General features: G+C 41.9%; 2 non-coding genes across 2 annotated transcripts; both read left to right on the top strand.

Annotated features, from left to right (window-relative positions):
* Positions 1-5,542: 5,542 nt before the first annotated feature.
* LOC140274140 (U5 spliceosomal RNA) lies at positions 5,543-5,656 on the top strand. Its single transcript, XR_011908120.1, has one exon. It is a non-coding gene; the product is annotated as a U5 spliceosomal RNA (small nuclear RNA).
* Positions 5,657-5,964: 308 nt separating this feature from the next.
* LOC140274377 (U2 spliceosomal RNA) lies at positions 5,965-6,148 on the top strand. Its single transcript, XR_011908332.1, has one exon. It is a non-coding gene; the product is annotated as a U2 spliceosomal RNA (small nuclear RNA).
* Positions 6,149-6,497: the final 349 nt, after the last annotated feature.

The raw sequence follows: 6,497 nt of genomic DNA on the forward strand, positions 1-6,497 counted from the left end.
GATTTTGCTATAAAATGAATTGCTTTGCTCAAACCAAGTTAAAACTGCTTTGTCCTTCCATATTCATCAATGTCTAGATCGACTTCAACAAAGAAAAACATTGGACTTTGCAGTAGAAGAAGTTGAAATCCATCTACACATTGATAAATACGAAGGACAAAGCAGTTCCCACTTGCCCATAAGAAAATAAGCTTATTCTCGGATTCCTGATCCTTCAGTTTTGCTCTTTGCTCTTTCTGCAAAGTACAACGTTGTTTTTTTTGTTTAAATCTATCGAGACATTGATAAATATGAAGGTAAAAGCCGTTTTAACATAGTTTGAGTGAAGGAATTAATTTTATAGATAAAATCCCAAACCATGCAGAACTCCTCAAAAGGGGCGTATGGCTTAATCACAAGTGTGGCTCTTTCTCATTCAGGGTAGTATGAGGAAGTTTATGCTTGAAATATATGTAGAAATGGGTACATATGAAGGACAAAGCAGTGTTAACTTAGTTTGCGTGAAGGAATTCATTTTATACATAAAATCCGAAATCGTGCAGAACTCATGAAAATAAGCTTATTCTCGGATTCCTAAAACTTTTGATTTGCACTTTCTTTAACTGCAAAGTACAACGTTGTTTTTTGTTGAAATCTATCTAGACATTGATAAATACCAGTCGAAACTCTGCTGCCGCTTTTGATAATTTATGGTTGGGCATTCTTACCTTTTCTTACCCGCTTTTTACAAATTATGATCTTACATTCACACCTACTTGCAGTCGAACACCTTCTCATCCACTTATGATCATGTGCGGTTGGGCTTTCGCACCTTTTCTTACCCATTTTTCAGTAATTATGGGTGGACATTCAGACCTTCTTGCAGCCAAAAACCTCCACTCCTCTTTTGATCATACATTGTCGGGAATTCACACCTTGTCTTACCCGCTTTTTACAAACTTTAGTCGGACATTCAAACCTTCTTGCAGCTGAACCACCTCCGCTCCCTGTTTTGATCATATATGGTCTGGCAATAGTACCTTTTCTTACCCGTTTGTGAGTAATTATGGCTGGACATTCACACCTACTTGCAGCCGAACACAACCTCTCCCGCTTTTGGTGATATATGGTCCGGCATTCTTACCTTTTCTAACACATTTTTCAGCAATTATGGTTGTAGAATCACACCTACTCACAGCCGAACAACTCCGCTCCCACATTTGATAGTGTATAGTCGGGCATTCTCACCCTTTCTCAACAGCTTTATGCAAATTATGATCTGATATTCACACCTACTTGCAGTCGAACAGCTCTGCTCCCGCTTTTGATTATGTTTCGTTGGATATTCGAACATTTTCTTAACTGCTTTTTACAAACTTTGGTCGGACGTTCACACCGTCTTGCAGTCGAACAGCTCTGCTCCCGCTTTTGATTATGTTCGGTTGGATATTCAAACCTTTTCTTAACTGCTTTTTACAAACTTTGGTCGGACGTTCACACCGTCTTGCAGCCGAACACCTCCGCTTCCGCTTTTGATGGTATATATTCGGGTATTCGAACCTTCTCTTACCCGCTTTTTACAAACCATGGTTGGACTTTCATACCTTCTTGTAGCTGAACAACTCCACTCCTGCTTTTGATGATTTATGGTTGGACATTCGCATCTTTTCCTACCCATTTTTCAGTAATTATGGGTGGATATTCACACTTTCTTGCAGCTGAACACCTCCTCTCCCGCTAATGATCATGTAAGGTTTGATATTCGAAAATTTTCTTTCATGTTTTAAAGCAATTATTGATGGACATTCACACCTACTTGCAGCCGAACACCACCTCTCCCGCTTTTGATGATGTATGGACCGGCATTCTTACCTTTTCTAACACATTTTTCAGCAATTATGGTTGGAGAATCACACCTACTCACAGCCGAACAACTCCGCTACCGCATTTGATGGTGTATAGTCGGGATTTCTCACCCTTTCTCATCAGCTTTTTGCAAATTATTCTCTGACATTCACACCTACTTGCAGTCGAACAGCTCCGCTCCCTCTTTTGATTGTGTACAGTCGGGTATTTTAACCTTTTCTTACCCGCTTTTTACCAACTATGATCGGACATTCACACCGTCTTACAGCGGAACACCTCCGCTACCTCTTTTGATGGTGTATGTTCGGGCATTCGAACCTTTTCTTACCCGCTTTTTAAAACCAGGGTCGGACTTTCACACCTTTTAGTAGCCGAACAACTCCGCTCCCGCTATTGATTGTGTACAGTCGGGTATTTTAACCTTTTCTTACCCGCTTTTTACCAACTATGGTCGGACATTCACACCTTCTTACAGCGGAACACCTCCGCTCCCTCTTTTGATGGTGTATGTTTGGGCATTCGAACCTTTTCTTACCCGCTTTTTACAAACTATGGTCGGACATTCAGACCTTCTTTCAGCCGAAAACCTCCGCTCCCTCTTTTGATCATACATTGTCGGGCATTCGCACCTTTTCTTACCCGCTTTTTACAAACTTTAGTCGGACATTAACACCTTCTTGCAGCTTAACCACCTCCGCTCCCTGTTTTGATGATGTATGGTCTGGCAATACTACCTTTTCTTACCCATTTGTGAGTAATTATGGCTGGACATTCACACCTACTTGCAGCCGAACACCACCTCTCCCGCTTTTGATGATGTATGGACCGGCATTCTTACCTTTTCTAACACATTTTTCAGCAATTATGGTTGGAGATTCACACCTACTCACAGCCGAACACCTCCGCTCCCGCATTTGATGGTGTATATTCGGGCATACGAACCTGTTCTTACCCGCTTTTTACAAACCATGGTCGGACTTTCACACCTTCTTGTAGCTGAACAACTCCGCTCCCTCTTTTGATTGTGTACAGTCGGGCATACAAACCTGTTCTTACCCGCTTTTTACAAACTATGGTCGGACATTCAAACCTTTTTGTAGCCGAACACATCCACTCCTGCTTTTGATGATGTATGGTTGGGCATTCGCACCTTTTCTTACCCATTTTTCAGTAATTATGGGTGGATATTCACACCTTCTTGCAGCGGAACACCTCCTCTCCCGCTTACGATTATGTGCGGTTTGATATTCGAAAATTTTCTTTCATGTTTTATAGCAATTATTGATGGACATTCATACCTTCTTGAAGCCGAACACATCCACTCCTGCTTTTGATGATGTATGGTTGGGCATTCGAACCTACTTGTTGCCCGTTTTTCATTAATTATGGGTAGACATTCACACCTTGTCGCAGCCAAACACCTCCGCTCCCTGTTTTGATCATGTATGTTTTGACATTCGCACCTTTTCTCACCTGCTTTTTACTATTGTCGGCCAATCACAGCTTCCTCTCCACCATACTTGTATGGTAGGAAATTCTCACCCACTCTCATCCGAAGACCTCTCCTCCCGCTTTTGTTAATATTTAGTCGGGCATTCGAACCTTTTCTTACCCACTTTTTACAAATTTTGGTCGAACATTCACACCTACTTGACGCTGAATACTTCCGCTCCACCTTTTAGTGATGTATGGTTGGCATTTGCACCTTTTGTTACCCTCTTTTTATACTGATTGCTGAAGATTAAGTTGTTCTTTCTCAAACTACAATTTTTTTTTAATTGTTGAAACTTGATTTGAAGTGGATAAATAAGGAGGACAAACAGTTTTAAGTCACACTGATAGAAGAAATTTATTTTATAGCAAAATCTGTATTTCGTCATATGTCGAGAGATGCTTATTGCTGAAGAAGTTCTTTCTCATTCTACAAAGTACAACGTTGTTTATCGTTGAAACTTGATTAGACATGAATAAATATGAAGGACAAAGCAGTCTTAACTTGGTTTGAGTTAATTAATTCGTTTTATAGGAGAATCCGAATTCGTGCTTATTTTCGGATTCCTGAAGAATGAGTCTGGTTCTTTCTCATAATACAAAGTTTGTTGTTTATTGTTGAAACTTCATCAGAAGTGAAGAAATAAATGAATGCCTATCAACAAATGTGGGATCTAAACTCTACTGCTTCCTCTAAAATAATTTCTTTTCTCAATTCAGAAATGTGTGTGTGTAAGTCACAACACCCGTGACACCAAAACGGCTTTCTTTTCTCTCTTTTGTCTACACTCTGCACTATGAGCACACACACCAAATCAGAAAGGCTTTTTTCTCTCTTTTCTACATTATGGACTGTGGGGACACAAAAACGCTCTCTCTTTTTTTTTTTGATTGTGTGCCAGGGCGTTGTCTCACGTATTAGATTATGCTTAAGATACGAATGGGTTTATCAGTCACATCAGAATCCATACATACTGATCCTCCCGTAATAAAATGGTCGGATCTTATCAAACACACTTTGTTTCTTGTGACAATCAAGTCAGCGAAACAGCGTATACACGTCAAGACACTGAATCAAGTTTGCCACAAGCACTCATAAGTTTGGCAGTATTGCTCTGCCGTCAGCAATCATACACCCATTTTATTTTCGTGAGACGTGCAGGCACCTGTTCATCTACTGTTCTATCACTATGAATTAGTTTATCTATTATCAATAAGGATACTTCTACAACTACTATCAAAGTATGTCCAGACTTCTTATGTTGTCAGTTGCTATATATGAATAAGTGGGTAGCTACTGACAAGCATTAAGCATATCACACAGCCCAAACATATAACATTTCAGGACACACCACACAGTTAACAACCACAGTGAAGTGTCAAAGCCCAAACATTCAACAGGACACTTACACAACACATTCAAATGAAACAGTCAGACAACATACAAGAACATATACCCCAGCCGGCATTGCTCCCTGCCTATTTTCCTACAGCTCACTATGTGTGCGCACACCTTTATTCACAAACTCTTCAACTTATACTCTTTTACCGAAGCTGCTACAGCTCGATTGGCCGAATACCCTTAGATCCTATTTCGGTGAATTTGACATCTGCCTTACATGTAACAGATTAGCGGTTTAGCAGTTTTAATTTAGTTTGAGTGAAGGAATTCATTTTATAGCAAAATCCGAAATCGTGAAACACTCATGAAAGTAAGCTTATTCTCGGATTCCTGAAACTTTAGATTTGCTCTTTCTTTTACTGCAAAGTACAACGTTGTTTTTTTTGTTCAAATCTTTCTAGACATGGTAAATATGAACGACAAAGCAGTTTTAACATAGTTTGAGTGAAGGAATTCATTTTATAGATAAAATCCCAAGAGTCTGCAGAGAAAAGAGAGTGAATGCGAAGTAGACTTTAACACGGCTATGGGAGCGAGCCGAGTGTCGGCTAACCGGGAGAATTGCTTGAAAGAAACGCGACACTGAATGAGCGGTCAGAACAAAGCCTCAATACGGGATTCTCGTGGTGTTTTTGTTGCTGCCTTGTCTTTTGCATAGAGTAAAAGACAAGGCAGCCATCGAAGAGGGCCCGATTGTTCCTACTTGGTCAGCCGAGGAGCGGGGGGGGGGGGGGGGGGGGCAAGCGTCTCAACCAAGCAAAGCTCACCACGCCTGATGCCCTGCTCCCGCAGTGACGCATAATCGTACTCTGGTTTCTCTTCATAACATACAAGTCTTTCGCCTTTTACTAAAGACTTCCGTGGAGAGCAGCACTAATGAGTTGTTTCTATTATTGGCAGGCTTTACCTTTGCGGGTGAAGCCCTTTCTGTCTGTGCAAAAGAAATCTTGCTACTTTGCAGAGTGACTTCTCTGAGTAGAGTCGCCTTACTTGTTGCGACTGTGCCGATGTTCGAAGCTGGAGTGCAAAGTTGTTGCTTGAATGGTGCTTGCTGGAGCATGCGGGAGTGCAAAGTTATACCATTTAAAAGGGCTGAAGAGTGCTCAGTGCAGCGGGTGGGCGGAGGTGCAACGTGACACTCTGGCCACCTATGGCCATAAAAAGAACACTGCTACAAGTGCGCATTGTGCCAGCAAGGGCCCTCGGACCTGAAACAGTGGACAGTTATCGCTTCTCGGCCTTTTGGCTAAGATCAAGTGTAGTATCTGTTCTTATCAGTTTAATATGTCCTCTATACGAGGACAACATATTAAATGGATTTTTAAGAATAGGAGTTGAAAAAGAAGCTTGCTCCGTTCACTCCAAGCCTCGACCCGGTACTGCAGTGCCGCTGGGAACGGTGCGCTCTCCTCTGCTCTTGTGAAAAAGCAAACAGCGGTGCAGGATGGAAGTTTCAGGGAGCCCAAGATGAAACTTTCTTTTAATCTGCTGAGAAAAGAGAGTGAATGCGAAGTGGACTTTAACACGGCTCTGGGAGCGAGCCGAGTGCGGGCTAACCGGGAGAATTGCTTGAAAGAAACGCGACACCGAATGAGTGGTCAGAACAAAGCCTCAATACGGTGTTCCCGTGGTGTTTGTGGCTGCCTTGTCTTTTGCACAGAGTAAAAGACAAGGCAGCCATCGAATAGATTGTTTCTACTTGGTCAGCCGAGGAGCAGGGGGGGGGGGGGGGGGGGGGCAAGCGTCTCAACCAAGCAAA

Source organism: Leuresthes tenuis, unplaced genomic scaffold (genome assembly GCF_036924035.1).
Source record: "Leuresthes tenuis unplaced genomic scaffold, fLeuTen1.0.hap1 SCAF_17, whole genome shotgun sequence".
Taxonomy (NCBI): domain Eukaryota; kingdom Metazoa; phylum Chordata; class Actinopteri; order Atheriniformes; family Atherinopsidae; genus Leuresthes; species Leuresthes tenuis.